General features: G+C 49.3%; 8 non-coding genes and 1 pseudogene across 8 annotated transcripts; 6 read left to right on the top strand and 3 right to left on the bottom strand.

Annotated features, from left to right (window-relative positions):
• Nucleotides 1-331: 331 nt before the first annotated feature.
• Nucleotides 332-494, bottom strand: LOC135015396 (U1 spliceosomal RNA). The gene has a single exon (XR_010213666.1). It is a non-coding gene; the product is annotated as a U1 spliceosomal RNA (small nuclear RNA).
• A 152-nt stretch (nucleotides 495-646) lies between these two features.
• LOC135015137 (U1 spliceosomal RNA) lies at nucleotides 647-810 on the bottom strand. The gene has a single exon (XR_010213486.1). It is a non-coding gene; the product is annotated as a U1 spliceosomal RNA (small nuclear RNA).
• Nucleotides 811-4,001: 3,191 nt separating this feature from the next.
• LOC135015100 (U1 spliceosomal RNA) lies at nucleotides 4,002-4,165 on the top strand. The gene has a single exon (XR_010213449.1). It is a non-coding gene; the product is annotated as a U1 spliceosomal RNA (small nuclear RNA).
• A 152-nt stretch (nucleotides 4,166-4,317) lies between these two features.
• Nucleotides 4,318-4,452, top strand: LOC135015378 (U1 spliceosomal RNA; annotated as a pseudogene).
• A 702-nt stretch (nucleotides 4,453-5,154) lies between these two features.
• Nucleotides 5,155-5,318, top strand: LOC135015014 (U1 spliceosomal RNA). Its single transcript, XR_010213364.1, has one exon. It is a non-coding gene; the product is annotated as a U1 spliceosomal RNA (small nuclear RNA).
• Nucleotides 5,319-10,136: 4,818 nt separating this feature from the next.
• LOC135014958 (U5 spliceosomal RNA) lies at nucleotides 10,137-10,249 on the bottom strand. The gene has a single exon (XR_010213307.1). It is a non-coding gene; the product is annotated as a U5 spliceosomal RNA (small nuclear RNA).
• A 1,039-nt stretch (nucleotides 10,250-11,288) lies between these two features.
• LOC135014949 (U5 spliceosomal RNA) lies at nucleotides 11,289-11,405 on the top strand. The gene has a single exon (XR_010213298.1). It is a non-coding gene; the product is annotated as a U5 spliceosomal RNA (small nuclear RNA).
• A 286-nt stretch (nucleotides 11,406-11,691) lies between these two features.
• On the top strand, nucleotides 11,692-11,807 carry LOC135015438 (U5 spliceosomal RNA). The gene has a single exon (XR_010213692.1). It is a non-coding gene; the product is annotated as a U5 spliceosomal RNA (small nuclear RNA).
• Nucleotides 11,808-12,082: 275 nt separating this feature from the next.
• Nucleotides 12,083-12,195, top strand: LOC135014957 (U5 spliceosomal RNA). The gene has a single exon (XR_010213306.1). It is a non-coding gene; the product is annotated as a U5 spliceosomal RNA (small nuclear RNA).
• The last annotated feature ends 4,156 nt before the right edge of the window (nucleotides 12,196-16,351 follow it).

Raw genomic sequence — 16,351 nt, 5'->3', positions numbered from 1 at the left:
GCGGCGCTTGGATGACCCCTAGTTCGCATTAAACACCTCCACCCTCCTTCGGTGTGGGGCTCATGTTGGCTATGCCCCAGCCCCTGAAGCATTCAAGCTGATTTCTTGCAGCAGCTGGGCACTGTAACAGCTCCAGAGCTGCTCTTTAAGGCAAATAAAAGGGTGTGGGCCCTGCAGCACTACCTGTAGTTCGCATTGTGCGTTGGAAGGCACAAAGTAAGCAGACGGGAGAAGTCAGGATAGTGCGCAAGGGCATAGAAGGGAGCGGCTCAAGAAAAGAGAAGTGGAAACAGACAGCAAACTAGGCTGGAGAGAGACCTGAGACAAAGAGATCTGAATTATACGAGAGTCGACCAGGGGAAACACAAATTATGCAGTCAAGTTTCCCACATTTGGGGAAATCGCAGGGGCAGCACACCCAGAGTGCAATGGGTGAGCCTTGCTCTGGGAGAAGCACCTTCAAGATCATAGTATCTCACCTGGCAGGTAACTAGGAGTTGGGCTAGAGCTGGGGAGGGTCGCTGCTCGGGCACCCCCCTGTCAAGTGAAGGAGATCCAACTGAGGCAGCACAATGGAACTCTCGAAAGAAGAACAAGGCTAGAGGAAGATCTGAGACAAAGAAATCTGACTTTTACCAGAGCTGACCAGCGGAAAACACAAACACAGTCCACCACTACCACAAATAATGCAGGCGAGTTTCCCACATTTGGGGAAATCACAGGGGTCAGCATACCCAGAATGCAATGAATGAACCTCACCCTGGGTGAACAATTTTCATGACCATGGTGTCTCCTATGCAAAATAAGTATGATTTGGGATAGGGCTGGGGAGGGCCGCTGCTCAGGCACATCTCTGTCAAGTAAAGGAGATTCAACTGAGGCAGCACAAGGGAACTCTCATCTTGGGACAACAACTGCAGGGAGAACACATATTTTCAGATGAACATGGGAGGGCAGAAGGCTGCCTAATACTGAAGCACCCCCAAACAACAAACCAAATGCAACAACTAGTGCAAGCATTCCTGGGGGAAGGCCTGCAGCAGATGGATTTGCATATGGTGATGTTATCCAAGCAGTGGGTCAAAGTTGGCTTCAACCCTCATCTGCATATGAAAAGAGAAAAGGGGCGTGCAGGACATGGCAGCCTTTTGCGGTGCTTGGATGACCCCTAGATCGCATTAAACACCCCCACCCTCCTTTGGTGTGGGGCTCATGTTGGCCATGCCCCATCCCATGAAGCATTCAAGCTGATTTCTTGCAGCAGCTGGGCACTGTAACAGCTCCAGAGCTGCTCTGTAAGGCAAGTAAAAGGGTGTGGGCCCTGCAGCACTACCTGTAGTTTGCATTGTGCATTGGAAGGCACAAAGTAAGCAGACGGGAGGAGAAGTCAGGATAGTGCACAAGGGTATAGAAGGGAGGGGCTCAAGAAAAAAGAAGTGGAAACAGACAGCAAACTAGGCATGAGAGAGACCTGAGACAAAGAGATCTGAATTATACGAGAGCCGACCAGAGGAAACACAAATTATGCAGTTAAGTGTCCCACATTTGGGGAAATCGTAGGAGCAGCACACCCAGAGTGCAATGGGTGAGCCTTGCCCTGGGAGAAGCACCGTCCTGATTATAGTATCTCACCTGGGTGTGCTGCCCCTGCGATTTCCCCAAATGTGGGAAACTTGACTGCATAATTTGTGTTTCCCCTGGTCGGCTCTCATATAATTCAGATCTCTTTGTCTCAGGTCTCTTTCCAGCCTAGTTTGCTGTCTGTTTCCACTTCTTTTTTCTTGAGCCCCTCCCTTCTATACCCTTGTGGACTATCCTGACTTCTCCTCCTGTCTGCTTACTTTGTGCCTTCCAATGCACAATGCAAACTACAGGTAGTGCTGCAGGGCCCACACCCTTTTACTTGCCTTACAGAGCAGCTCTGGAGCTGTTACAGTGCCAAGCTGCTGCAAGAAATCAGCTTGAATGCTTCAGGGGCTGGGGCATGGCCAACATGAGCCCCACACCGAAGGAGGGTGGGGGTGTTTAATGCGAACTAAGGGTCATCCAAGCGCCGCAAAAGGCCGCCATGCCCTGCATACCCCTTTTCTCTTTTCATATGCAGATGAGGGTTCCAGCCAACTTTGGCCCACTGCTTGGATGACATCACTGTATGCAAATCCGTCTTCTGCAGACCTTCCCCCAGGAATGCTTGTACTAGTTGTTGCATTTGGTTTGTCGTTTGGGGGTGCTTCAGTATTAGGCAGCCTTCTGCCCTCCCATGTTCATCTGAAAATATGTGTTCTCACTGCAGTTGTTGTCCCCAGATGGGAGTTCCCTTGTGCTGCCTCAGTTGAATCTCCTTTACTCTAAAACTTTTAAAACTTAGCAAAAGTGTTTACCAAATAGCTGCTCGGCAAAGTTGCAATGCCGAGACTCCCCGACCAGCTGCCCAGGATGAACCCACCTTTCTAGTAGAATGGGTCTTCACCTAATTCAGTAACGGCAATCCTGCCGTGGAATGAGCATGCTGAATCTTACCACAGATCCAGCGCATAATGGTCTACATGGAAGCAGGACACCCAATCCTGTTGGGAGCATACAGGACAAACAGAGCCTCTGTTTTCCTAATCTGAACCGTTCTGGTGACATAAATTTTCAAAGTTCTGACCACAGCCAGAGACTTTGACTCAACGAAGGTGTCAGTGGCCAAAGGCACCATGTGGAAAGATGAACCACCTTCGGCAGAAATTGTTGACATGTCCTCAATTCTGCTCTATCTTCATGAAAGATCAAATAAAGGCTCTTGTGATACTGCATGGTTTGTACTGTTTTCCATGTGCTCCCAGATCTTTCAAGAAAGAAGCATGGTCAAGAAAGTTCTGTTTGAAAAGAAACAACATTTACTGTCATTGTTATAGAATTTGGGAGAAAAAACAAGAAGAAATCTGCACTGTTGACGCACTGGACAGAATGAATGAATCATAAAATATAACCTTTATTAAGTATGTATTAAAATTGGATAAATATTAATATTATTATCCCAAACTGCAGTGAAACATAAAGGTTAAAATCACAGAACTAACATACATGTGCATAAGAAGAATAAAGAGATATGAAAAAAAGGTTTAAAAAGCGTGTCCGTGTGTGATTATTTTTGAAGGCACAACCCTGGCGGGGTTGTTTATATAGATATATATGTTGCTAATAATCACTTTCTAGCGTAATGTTATTAAATAGCTGTTAGTATCTATGTCGTCAGGTACCACTGGGTCGTATCCTATATACTCCTGTGGGAAACTTGACTGCATAATTTGTGTTTCCCCTGGTCGGCTCTCGTATAATTCAGATCTCTTTGTCTCAGGTCTCTCTCCAGCCTAGTTTGCTGTCTGTTTCCACTTCTCTTTTCTTGAGCCGCTGCCTTCTATGCCCTTGTGCACTCTCCTGACTTCTCCTGTCTGCTTACTTTGTGCCTTCCAACGCACAATGCAAACTACAGGTAGTGCTGCAGGGCCCACACCCTTTTACTTGCCTTACAGAGCAGCTCTGGAGCTGTTACAGTGCCCAGCTGCAGCACGAAATCAGCTTGAATGCTTCAGGGGCTGGGGCATAGCCAACATGAGCCCCACACCGACGGAGGGTGGAGGTGTTTAATGCGAACTAGGGGTCAGCCAAGCGCCGCAAAAGGCCGCCATGCCCTGCATGCCCCTTTTCTCTTTTCATATGCAGACGAGGGTTGAAGCCAACTTTGACCCACTGCTTGGATGACATCACCATATGCAAATCCATCTGCGGCAGGCCTTCCCCCAGGAATGCTTGCACTAGTTGTTGCATTTGGTTTGTTGTTTGGGGGTGCTTCAGTATTAGGCAGCCTTCTGCCCTCCCATGTTCATCTGAAAATATGTGTTCTCCCTGCAGTTGTTGTCCCCAGATGAGAGTTCCCTTGTGCTGCCTCAGTTGAATCTCCTTTACTTGACAGAGATGTGCCTGAGCAGCGGCCCTCCCCAGCCCTATCCCAAATCATACTTATTTTGCATAGGAGATACCATGGTCATGAAGATTGTTCTCCCAGGGTTAGGTTCATTCATTGCGTTCTGGGTATGCTGACCTCTGTGATTTCCCCAAATGTGGGAAACTCGACTGCATTATTTGTGGTAGTGGGGGACTGTGTTTGTGCTTTCCTCTGGTCAGCTCTGGTAAAAGTCAGATTTCTTTGTCTCAGATCTTCCTCTAGCCTTGTTCTTCTTTCAAGAGTTCCATTGTGCTGCCTCAGTTGGATCTCCTTCACTTGACAGGGGGGTGCCCGAGCAGCGACCCTCCCCAGCTCTAGCCCAACTCCTACTTACCTGCCTGGTGAGATACTATGATCATGAAGTTGCTTCTCCCAGGGAAAGGCTCACCCATTGCACTCTGGGTGTGCTGCCCCTGCGATTTCCCCAAATGTGGGAAACTTGACTGCATAATTTGTGTTTCCCCTAGTCGTCTCTCATATAATTCAGATCTCTTTGTCTCAGGTCTCTCTCCAGCCTAGTTTGCTGTCTGTTTCCACTTCTTTTTTCTTGAGCCCCTCCCTTCTACACCCTTGTGCACTATCCTGACTTCTCCTCCTGTCTGCTTACTTTGTGCCTTCCGATGCACAATGCAAACTACAGGTAGTGCTGCAGGGCCCACACCCTTTTACTTGCCTTACAGAGCAGCTCTGGAGCTGTTACAGTGCCAAGCTGCTGCAAGAAATCAGCTTGAATGCTTCAGGGGCTGGGGCATGGCCAACATGAGCCCCACACCGAAGGAGGGTGGGGGTGTTTAATGCGAACTAAGGGTCATCCAAGCGCCGCAAAAGGCCGCCATGCCCTGCATACCCCTTTTCTCTTTTCATATGCAGATGAGGGTTCCAGCCAACTTTGGCCCACTGCTTGGATGACATCACTGTATGCAAATCCGTCTTCTGCAGACCTTCCCCCAGGAATGCTTGTACTAGTTGTTGCATTTGGTTTGTTGTTTGGGGGTGCTTCAGTATTAGGCAGCCTTCTGCCCTCCCATGTTCATCTGAAAATATGTGTTCTCCCGGCAGTTGTTGTCCCCAGATGAGAGTTCCTTTGTGCTGCCTCAGTTGAATCTCCTTTACTTGACAGAGATGTGCCTGAGCAGCGGCCCTCCCCAGCCCTATCCCAAATCATACTTATTTTGCATAGGAGATACCATGGTCATAAAGATTGTTCTCCCAGGGTGAGGTTCATTCATTGCATTCTGGGTATGCTGACCCCTGTGATTTCCCCAAATGTGGGAAACTCAACTGCATTATTTGTGGTAGTGGGGGACTGTGTTTGTGTTTTCCTCTGGTCAGCTCTGGTAAAAGTCAGATTTCTTTGTCTCAGATCTTCCTCTAGCCTTGTTCTTCTTTCGAGAGTTCCATTGTGCTGCCTCAGTTTGATCTCCTTCACTTGACAGGGGGTGCCCGAGCAGCAATCCTCCACAGCTCTAGCCCAACTCCTACTTACCTGCCAGGTGAGATACTATGATCTTCACTGTTAGGGCAATCAGGATGTGGAATTCCCTGCCAGGGAAGGTGGTAATGGCGGACTCTGTAATTGGATTTAAAAAAGGAATGGATACATTTCTGAATGAAAAAGCTATCCAAGGTTATAATACTTAAAATATCAACATGGTTAATCCGGGGGTAACATGAGTTATAGTAGCTAACTAGTCAATAAACATTATTCAGCAAGTATGTAGAATCATCACAACTTAAAACAGGTTGAACACGATGGGCAATTTGCCTCTATTCAACCTCAAAAACTATGTTACTATATGTTACTATATTACTATGTTACTGTAGTATACAGAAAACCAAAATGTAATGAGCAGTGATAGTGAGCACTGATGAGGATACTAGAACTGACACTGAGCAGCAAGATGCAGCACTGGACTATTAGTAATGTACTGTAGTATGCTGAGCACCACAATGCAGCACAAGACAATGAGCAGTGATACTGAGCACTGATGAGGATACTACTGAGAACTGACACTGAGCAGGAGAGACACACTACTAGTATTACTGAGCAGCAATAAGTAACCACTGATACTGAGCACTGATATTGAGATTTCCACTGAGAGAACATAGCCACGTCCTCTCCGCTCTCTCTTCAATGCACGAGTAAAAATGGCGGCAACGCGCAGCTCTTTATATGGAATCCGAATCTCGCGAGAATCCGACAGCGGGATGATGACATTTTCCCTTGTTCAGGTTTTCCGAGTCAGGCGGGAACAACCGAGCCTGCCTCGGACCAGTGTAAACCACGTGGAGTTCGTGGGGAATTCGGTTCTCGGAGAACCGAACCCGCTCCTCTCTACCTTATACCCATCAATTTTTTTATTTTCAATCTAAGCCCCTGCAGTTTTCTGTAAGCATCTGCTTCGCTATGATGATCAACAAGTCACAAGGGCAAACACTCAGGGCTTGAGGCGTAGATCTTAGGACCAGCTGCTACAAGCATGGCAGAGGTGTCACTATCACTGGTGACACCCAGAGAGGTGGCGAGGGAGATTGTAATGCAGTGCGCGCAGATAAGCAGTGCAATGGTAAAAAGGAGGCATGGTTTCATAGGTAGGGGCGTGGCCTGGTGGCCTGAATCTACATTTTGTTGCTCCGGGTGTCCCGGGGGTTGGGGGCTGCACCCGGGGACTAGTGTGTGTGCGGTGCTGGCTCCTGCACAGTGACAGGGCATGGCCACCCAGCATGACGCCTCCATTCTTGACCATGCTGTAATTGCAGTCGCACTGCAGTTCAGCGTGATCATAAAAAATGGTGTAGCCTCCTGCTGGTGCAGACTGTATGTGCGCGCAGGAAGCCGCCACCATTTTTGTGATCACAGCGGCTGAATGTGATGTCATACAGCCGCTGTGACCACGCCCCCTGTGTCTCCTCCGTTGCAGACCCCATTTTGAAGCCTTGCCCCCGCACCGCTCCATCCCTGACTTGGAAATGGAGTGTTGTTGACCCCCCTCTCCCCCCCCGCCCCGATTGACAGGCAGAGGCGATCGCATTCTCTGCGGGGTGCCGCAGAAAATGCAGGCACATGCGTATGCTCTTAGCAATTTTTGCAGTTGGATCGCTTATTGTGATTGCAATCCAACCTGAATCAGGCCCTATTACCTATCACAATGCGCTGCGGGCAGTACAAAATTGGGATAATATAGGAGTAAAACTCCCAGACCTGTGCTCCTTAACTGTACCTGGTGGCTAGTGGAGCGGCTGCCCAGTAATCAGTGTCCACGCCAGTGCGCACACGGTCCACCCCCTACGGCCACGCTCCCCTTCATCAGCGGCCTCGTGATCCGGAAGGGCGGTGTGTGTGTGACTGACCTTAGGAAGAAACTGGAGCCTCCGCTGCAGTGACCCAGCAACCAGGGCACGGGAGTATACAGCGCCGCTGGGAGTGATGAAGCTGCAGTAAAGATGTCTATTAGACCTAGCCTGCTGCAGCCCTTGTAGATTCTCATAAAACAAGTTCTTCTTTTCTTGTCAAAATTAATAGCTAAGATTAGGCTGCCTGAGGCAGGCCCCTGTTAAGTGGCCTGCTACTGAAGGCACCAACTACAAACTGAGCTCCCTGTTCATGGAAGCGGGGTTATAGAGGAGGATGCGCTGAGCTTCTTGGGAACAGTCAAAAGCTTTGAGCCGGTTGGTGCCTCAGATCAAGATCCTACTCTACACCCCAATGTGAATCCTTGTGGAGTCCAGTGTACCCCACAGAAGAAATTAATGTGTCACACCCATTGGCAGCAACCTTAGAATAGCTGCTGACGGGCACAATTGAGAAAGGAAGGGGGGGGGGGACATTTGAATCCAGCACATAGATGCAATTCAAATATGTAATTTGTACCTTCCTATTTTAAAATATAATGGATGAACCTCACCCTGTGAGAACAATCTTCATGATCAAGAGATCTCATATGCAAAATAAGTATGAGTTGGGATAGGACTGGGGAGGGTGGCTGCTCGGGCAGCCCCTCCCCCGTCAAGTTAAGGAGATTCAACTGAGGACGCACAAGGGAACTCTCGTCTGGGGACAACAACTGCAGGGAGACCACATCTGTTCAGATGAACATGGGAGGGTGGAAGGCTGCCTAATATTGAAGCACCATCAAATATCAAACCATATGCAACAACTAGTACAAGCATTCCAGGGGGAAGGTCTGCAGAAGACGGATTTGCATACGGTGAAGTCATCCAAGCAGTGGGCCAAAGTTGGCTGGAACCCTCATCTGCATATGAAAAGAGAAAAGGGGCATGCAGGGCATGGCGGCCTTTTGCGGTGCTTGGATGACCCCTAGTTCGCATTAAACACCCCCACCCTCCTTTGGTGTGGGGCTCATGTTGGCCATGCCCCATCCCCTGAAGCATTCAAGCTGATTTCTTGCAGCAGCTGGGCACTGTAACAGCTCCAGAGCTGTTCTGTAAGGCAAGTAAAAGGGTGTGGGCCCTGCAGCACCACCTGTAGTTCGCATTGTGCGTTGGAAGGCACAAAGTAAGCAGACGGGAGGAGAAGTCAGGATAGTGCGCAAGGGCATCCTTTTCTCTTAGTCCGTAGAGGATGCTGGGGTCACATTAAGAACCATGGGGTATAGACGGGATCCGCAAGAGACATGGGCACTTTAATACTTTCAAAGGGTGTGAACTGGCTCCTCCCTCTATGCCCCTCCTCCAGACTCCAGTTATAGGAACTGTGCCCAGGGAGACGGACATTTCGAGGAAAGGATTTATTGTTAAACTAAGGTGAGCATCTTACCAGCTCACACCTTAAGCATGCCGCAGAACGTGGCATTCAACAGAACACAAGCCAACGGCATGAACAATTGCAGCAAAAAGCTGACCAGAACCATAACACAACATGTGTATAACCACAAGTAATAACTGCAGACACAGTATGGACTGGGACGGGTGCCCAGCATCCTCTACGGACTAAGAGAAAAGGATTTACCGGTAGGTATTAAAATCCTATTTTCTCATACGACCTAGAGGATGCTGGGGTCACATTAAGAACCATGGGGTTATACCAAAGCTCTTGAACGGGTGGGAGAGTGCGTACGACTCTGCAGCACCGAATGACCCAACTTGAGGTTATCATCAGCCAAGGTATCAAACTTGTAAAACTTAGCAAAAGTGTTTACTAAATAGCTGCTCGGCAAAGTTGCAATGCCGAGACTCCCCGACCAGCTGCCCAGGATGAACCCACCTTTCTAGTAGAATGGGTCTTCACCTAATTCAGTAACGGCAATCCTGCCGTGGATTGAGCATGCTGAATCTTACCACAGATCCAGCGCATAATGGTCTACATGGAAGCAGGACACCCAATCCTGTTGGGAGCATACAGGACAAACAGAGCCTCTGTTTTCCTAATCTGAACCGTTCTGGTGACATAAATTTTCAAAGTTCTGACCACAGCCAGAGACTTTGACTCAACGAAGGTGTCAGTGGCCAAAGGCACCATGTGGAAAGATGAACCACCTTCGGCAGAAATTGTTGACGTGTCCTCAATTCTGCTCTATCTTCATGAAAGATCAAATAAAGGCTCTTGTGATACTGCATGGTTTGTACTGTTTTCCATGTGCTCCCAGATCTTTCAAGCAAGTAGCATGGTCAAGAAAGTTCTGTTTGAAAAGAAACAAACATTTACTGTCATCGTTATGCAAATAAACTTACATTAAAGCTAACAAGAAAGCACACTCGTTCTGTCTTTAAACTGATAAAAGAAACCCCAATAATATGGGCATACCTCCCAACTTTGTCGGCTCGCATAGAGGGACACACGCGCGGCGAAGTCGCGCGCGCTCCCAAAAAGGGCGTGGCCTAAGTAAAAGGGGGTGTGGCTTCGCGGGAGGACCCGCGATCGCGAGTCACGCCCCCATTTTCGGCACTGAGGGGGCATGCCCAGCGCTCTGTGAGCCGCTGGCATGCCACCTCTCCCTCTGACTTCAGTGAATAGACGCTGTGCGCATGCGCACAGCGTCTATTCACCGCTGCTCTGCTAAGCAGGGCAGCGACAGACAGAGCCTCCCAACTGTCCTCCCCACCGCGGGACACTGCGGCCCGCAGGTGGGACAGCGGGACAGTCCCCAAAAAACGGGACTGTCCCGCGAAAATCGGGACAGTTGGGAGGTATGATATGGGGCATGCAAAAATTGAGATAAAACTCAGTTTTGCTCCTCTCCACGGAAATCTTTAATAAAAGGCAAAATATTTGTTAGTTCTGAAGAGAAACCAGAGCATGACCAAGATTCCACCTGTCGCCTGAGTGCCATGCCAGCAGTTCTCATTCAGCCAGGGCCGGCGCTACCACTAGGCAGCTTTAGGCAGCTGCCTATGGGCGGCGACCACTGGAGGGCGGCACTGCTTAGTGAACGAAAGTGAAAGAGAACACTTTTTTATCATGTGCCTCAGCAGAAACAGAGGAGCTGCTCGTGTGCGCCCACCACGTCTGTCTGACTCTGCCTTCAAAAGTGAGTTGACTGACTGTGTGCCTACTTCTGCAACCCTGCCGTGCCGCCGCCCCCCCACCTCTGCGATCATAACACATTCCACTATGTTATGTGGGCTATGTGCAGCCTGCTGCCGCCTGTGCTCCTGAGTCCGGGGTCCCGGGTCCCACAGTATCAGCCTATCACTGACTACCCGCCGCTCCCCCACGCGATGGTCTCCCGCGTCCCCCCCCATCACCCCTGCATTTGGGCACAGGGCACATGAAGGAGAGTCACCCGCTGGCCTGGTCCGCTCCGCATCACTGACTACCCGCCGCTCCCCCACGCGATGGTCTCCCGCGCCGCGTCCCCCCCCCATCACCCCTGCATTTGGGCACAGGGCACATGAAGGAGAGTCACCCGCTGGCCTGGTCCGCACTGCTGCCGCATCGGGCGCCGCCTCTCCCTACAATCCAGTGCAAATTGTTATCCGCGCTACCCCCCCAATCCCGCGACCGGCTCCCGCATCAGTACCTGCTGCTGCCTCTTTTTGTGACAAGCGCCCCCACAGCTATTAGGCTCCCGCTGCACCCCCCCCCTCCCCTCCTGTTAGCTTTAATGTAAGTTTATTTGCATAACAATGACAGTAAATGTTTGTTTCTTTTCAAACAGAACTTTCTTGACCATGCTACTTGCTTTAAAGATCTGGGAGCACATGGAATACAATACAAACCATGCTTATAGCAAGGAGAAGCCAGGTGAGAAATCTGCTTTCTTTCAAATTGGGCGCTCACTTTGATCTGAATGAGGACTGCTGGCACAGCACTCAGGCGACAGGTGGAATCTTGGTCATGCTCTGGTTTCTCTTCAGAACGAACAAATCTTTCGCCTTTTATTAAAGATTATCCGTGGAGAGGAGCAAAACTGAGTTTTATCTCAATTTTTGCATGCCCCATATTATTGGGGTTTCTTTTATCAGTTTAAAGACAGAACGAGTGTGCTTTCTTGTTAGCTTTAATGTAAGTTTATTTGCATAACAATGACAATAAATGTCTGTTTCTTTTCAAGCAGAACTTTCTTGACCATACTAATTGCTTGAAAGATCTGGTAGCACATGGAAAAGAGTACAAACCATGTTTATAGCAAGGGGAAGCCTGGTGAGAAATCTGCTTTCTTTCTTTCAAATTGGGTGCTCACTTTGAGCTGAATGAGGACTGCTGGCATGGCACTCAGGCGACAGGTGGAATCTTGGTCATGCTCTGGTTTCTCTTCAGAACGAACAAATCTTTCGCCTTTTACTAAAGATTTCCGTGGAGAGGAGCAAAACTGAGTTTTATCTCAATTTTTGCATGCCCCATCTTATTGGGGTTTTATTTTATCAGTTTAAAGATAGAACGAGTGTGCTTTAATGTAAGCTCATTTGCATAGAAATTACAGTAAATGTTTGTTTCTTTTCAAACAGAACTTTCTTGACCACACTAATTGCTTGAAAGATCTGGGAGCACATGGAAAAGAGTACAAACCATGTTTATAGCAAGGGGAAGCCTGGTGAGAAATCTGCTTTCTTTCATTCAAATTGGGTGCTCACTTTCAGCTGAATGAGAACTGCTGGCATGGCACTCAGGCGACAGGTGGAATCTTGGTCATGCTCTGGTTTCTCTTCAGAACTAACAAATATTTCGCCTTTTATTAAAGATTTCCGTGGAGAGGAGCAAAACTGAGTTTTATCTCAATTTTTGCATGCCCCATATCATACCTCCCAACTGTCCCGATTTTCGCGGGACAGTCCCGTTTTTTGGGGACTGTCCCGCTGTCCCACCTGCGGGCCGCAGTGTCCCGCGGTGGGGAGGACAATTGGGAGGCTCTGTCTGTCGCTGCCCTGCTTAGCAGAGCAGCGGTGAATAGACGCTGTGCGCATGCGCACAGCGTCTATTCACTGAAGTCAGAGGGAGAGGTGGCATGCCAGCGGCTCACAGAGCGCTGGGCATGCCCCCTCAGTGCCGAAAACGGGGGCGTGACTCGCGATCGCGGGTCCTCCCGCGAAGCCACGCCCCCTTTTACTTAGGCCACGCCCTTTTTGGGAGCGCGCGCGACTTCGCCGCGCGTGTGTCCCTCTTTGCGAGCCGACAAAGTTGGGAGGTATGCCCATATTATTGGGGTTTCTTTTATCAGTTTAAAGACAGAACGAGTGTGCTTTCTTGTTAGCTTTAATGTAAGTTTATTTGCATAACAATGACAGTAAATGTTTGTTTCTTTTCAAACAGAACTTTCTTGACCATGCTACTTGCTTGAAAGATCTGGGAGCACATGGAAAACAGTACAAACCATGCAGTATCACAAGAGCCTTTATTTGATCTTTCATGAAGATAGAGCAGAATTGAGGACACGTCAACAATTTCTGCCGAAGGTGGTTCATCTTTCCACATGGTGCCTTTGGCCACTGACACCTTCGTTGAGTCAAAGTCTCTGGCTGTGGTCAGAACTTTGAAAATTTATGTCACCAGAACGGTTCAGATTAGGAAAACAGAGGCTCTGTTTGTCCTGTATGCTCCCAACAGGATTGGGTGTCCTGCTTCCATGCAGAGCATTATGCGCTGGATCTGTGGTAAGATTCAGCATGCTCATTCCACGGCAGGATTGCCGTTACTGATTCAGGTGAAGACCCATTCTACTAGAAAGGTGGGTTCATCCTGGGCAGCTGGTCGGGGAGTCTCGGCATTGCAACTTTGCCGAGCAGCTATTTAGTAAACACTTTTGCTAAGTTTTACAAGTTTGATACCTTGGCCGATGATAACCTCAAGTTGGGTCATTCGGTGCTGCAGAGTCGTACGCACTCTTCCACCCGTTCAAGAGCTTTGGTATAACCCCATGGTTCTTAATGTGACCCCAGCATCCTCTAGGTCGTATGAGAAAATAGGATTTTAATACCTACCGGTAAATCCTTTTCTCTTAGTCTGTAGAGGATGCTGGGCACCCGTCCCAGTCCATACTGTGTCTGCAGTTATTACTTGTGGTTATACACATGTTGTGTTATGGTTCTGGTCAGCTTTTTGCTGCAATTGTTCATGCCGTTGGCTTGTGTTCTGTTGAATGCCACGTTCTGCGGCATGCTTAAGGTGTGAGCTGGTAAGATGCTCACCTTAGTTTAACAATAAATCCTTTCCTCGAAATGTCCGTCTCCCTGGGCACAGTTCCTATAACTGGAGTCTGGAGGAGGGGCATAGAGGGAGGAGCCAGTTCACACCCTTTGATAGTCTAAAAAGTGCCCATGTCTCTTGCGGATCCCGTCTATACCCCATGGTTCTTAATGTGACCCCAGCATCCTCTACGGACTAAGAGAAAAGGATGCCCTTGCGCACTATCCTGACTTCTCCTCCCGTCTGCTTACTTTGTGCCTTCCAACGCACAATGCAAACTACAGGTGGTGCTGCAGGGCCCACACCCTTTTACTTGCCTTACAGAACAGCTCTGGAGCTGTTACAGTGCCCAGCTGCTGCCAGAAATCAGCTTGAATGCTTCAGGGGATGGGGCATGGCCAACATGAGCCCCACACCAAAGGAGGGTGGGGGTGTTTAATGAGAACTAGGGGTCATCCAAGCACTGCAAAAGGCCGCCATGCCCTGCACGCCCCTTTTCTCTTTTCATATGCAGATGAGGGTTCCAGCCAACTTTGGCCCACTGCTTGGATAACATCACTGTATGCAAATCCGTCTGCTGCAGACCTTCCCCCAGGAATGCTTGTACTAGATGTTGCATATGGTTTGATATTTGATGGTGCTTCAGTATTAGGCAGCCTTCCGCCCTCCCATGTTCTTCTAAAAAAGATGTGGTCTCCCTGCAGTTGTTGTCCCCAGACGAGAGTTCCCTTGTGCTTCCTCAGTTGAATCTCCTTAACTTGACGGGGGAGGGGCTGCCCGAGCAGCCACCCTCCCCAGCCCTATCCCAACTCATACTTATTTTGCATATGAGATCTCTTGATCATGAAGATTGTTCTCACAGGGTGAGGTTCATCCATTATATTTTAAAATAGGAAGGTACAAATTACATATTTGAATTGCATTTATGTGCTGGATTCAAATGTCCCCCCCCCCTTCCATTCTCAATTGTGCCCGTCAGCAGCTATTCTAAGGTTGCTGCCAATGGGTGTGACACATTAATTTCTTCTGTGGGGTACACTGGACTCCACAAGGATTCACATTGGGGTGTAGAGTAGGATCTTGATCTGAGGCACCAACCGGCTCAAAGCTTTTGACTGTTCCCAAGATGCTCGCTCAGCGCATTCTCCTCTATAACCCCGCTTCCATGAACAGGGAGCTCAGTTTGTAGTTGATGCCTTCAGTAGCAGGCCACTTAACAGGGGCCTGCCTCAGGCAGCCTATTCTTAGCTATAAATTTTGACAAGAAAAGAAGAACTTGTTTTATGAGAATCTACAAGGGCTGCAGCAGGCTAGGTCTAATAGACATCTTTACTGCAGCTTCATCACTCCCAGCGGCCATGTATACTCCCATGCCCTGGTTGCTGGGTCACTGCAGCGGAGGCTCCGGTTTCATCCTAAGGTCAGTCACACACACACCACCCTTCCGGATCACGAGGCCGCTGATGAAGGGGAGCGTGGCCGTAGGGGGTGGACCGTGTGCGCACTGGCGTGGACACTGATTACTGGGCAGCCGCTCCACTAGCCACCAGGTACAGTTAAGGAGCACAGGTCTGGGGGTTTGTCTCCTATATTAACCCAATTTTGTACTGCCCGCAGCGCATTGTGATAGGTATTAGGGCCTGATTCAGGTTGGATTGCAATCACAATAAGCGATCCAACTGCAAAAATTGCTAAGAGCATACGCATGTGCCTGCATTTTCTGCGGCACCCCGCAGAGAATGCGATCGCCTCTGCCTGTCAATCGGGGCGGGGGGGGGGATAGGTGGGTCAGCAACACTCCATTTCCAAGTCAGGGATGGAGCGGTGCGGGGGCAAGGCTTCAAAATGGGGTCTGCAACGGAGGAGACACAGGGGGCGTGGTCACAGCGGCTGTATGACATCACATTCAGCCGCTGTGATCACAAAAATGGTGGCGGCTTCCTGCGCGCACATACAGTCTGCACCAGCAGGAGGCTACACCATTTTTTATGATCACGCTGAACTGCAGTGCGACTGCAATTACAGCATGGTCAAGAAGGGAGGCGTCATGCTGGGTGGCCATGCCCTTTCACTGTGCAGGAGCCAGCACCGCTCACACACTAGTCCCCGGGTGCAGCCCCCAACCCCCGGGACACCCGGAGCAACAAAATGTAGATTCAGGCCACCAGGCCACGCCCCTACCTATGAAACCATGCCTCCTTTTTACCATTGCGCTGCTTATCTGCGCGCACTGCATTACAATCTCCCTCGCCACCTCTCTGGGTGTCACCAGTGATAGTGACACCTCTGCCATGCTTGTAGCAGCTGGTCCTAAGATCTACGCCTCAAGCCCTGAGTGTTTGCCCTTGTGACTTGTTGATCATCATAGCGAAGCAGATGCTTACAGAAAACTGCAGGGGCTTAGATTGAAAATAAAAAAATTGATAGGTATAAGGTAGAGAGGAGCGGGTTCGGTTCTCCGAGAACCGAATTCCCCACGAACTCCACGTTGTTTACACTGGTCCGAGGCAGGCTCGGTTGTTCCCGCCTGACTCGGAAAACCTGAACAAGGGAAAATGTCATCATCCCGCTGTCGGATTCTCGCGAGATTCGGATTCCATATAAAGAGCTGCGCGTTGCCGCCATTTTTACTCGTGCATTGAAGATAGAGCGGAATGGACGTGGCTATGTTCTCTCAGTGGAATTCTCAATATCAGTGCTCAGTATCAGTGGTTACTTATTGCTGCTCAGTAATACTAGTAGTGTGTCTCTCCTGCTCAGTGTCAGTTCTCAGTAGT

The sequence above is a fragment of the Pseudophryne corroboree genome, unplaced genomic scaffold (assembly GCF_028390025.1).
Source record: "Pseudophryne corroboree isolate aPseCor3 unplaced genomic scaffold, aPseCor3.hap2 scaffold_294, whole genome shotgun sequence".
In the NCBI taxonomy this organism is placed as follows: domain Eukaryota; kingdom Metazoa; phylum Chordata; class Amphibia; order Anura; family Myobatrachidae; genus Pseudophryne; species Pseudophryne corroboree.
The sequence above is the reverse complement of the archived record's forward strand: the minus strand, read 5'-3'. Positions and strand labels throughout refer to the sequence as shown.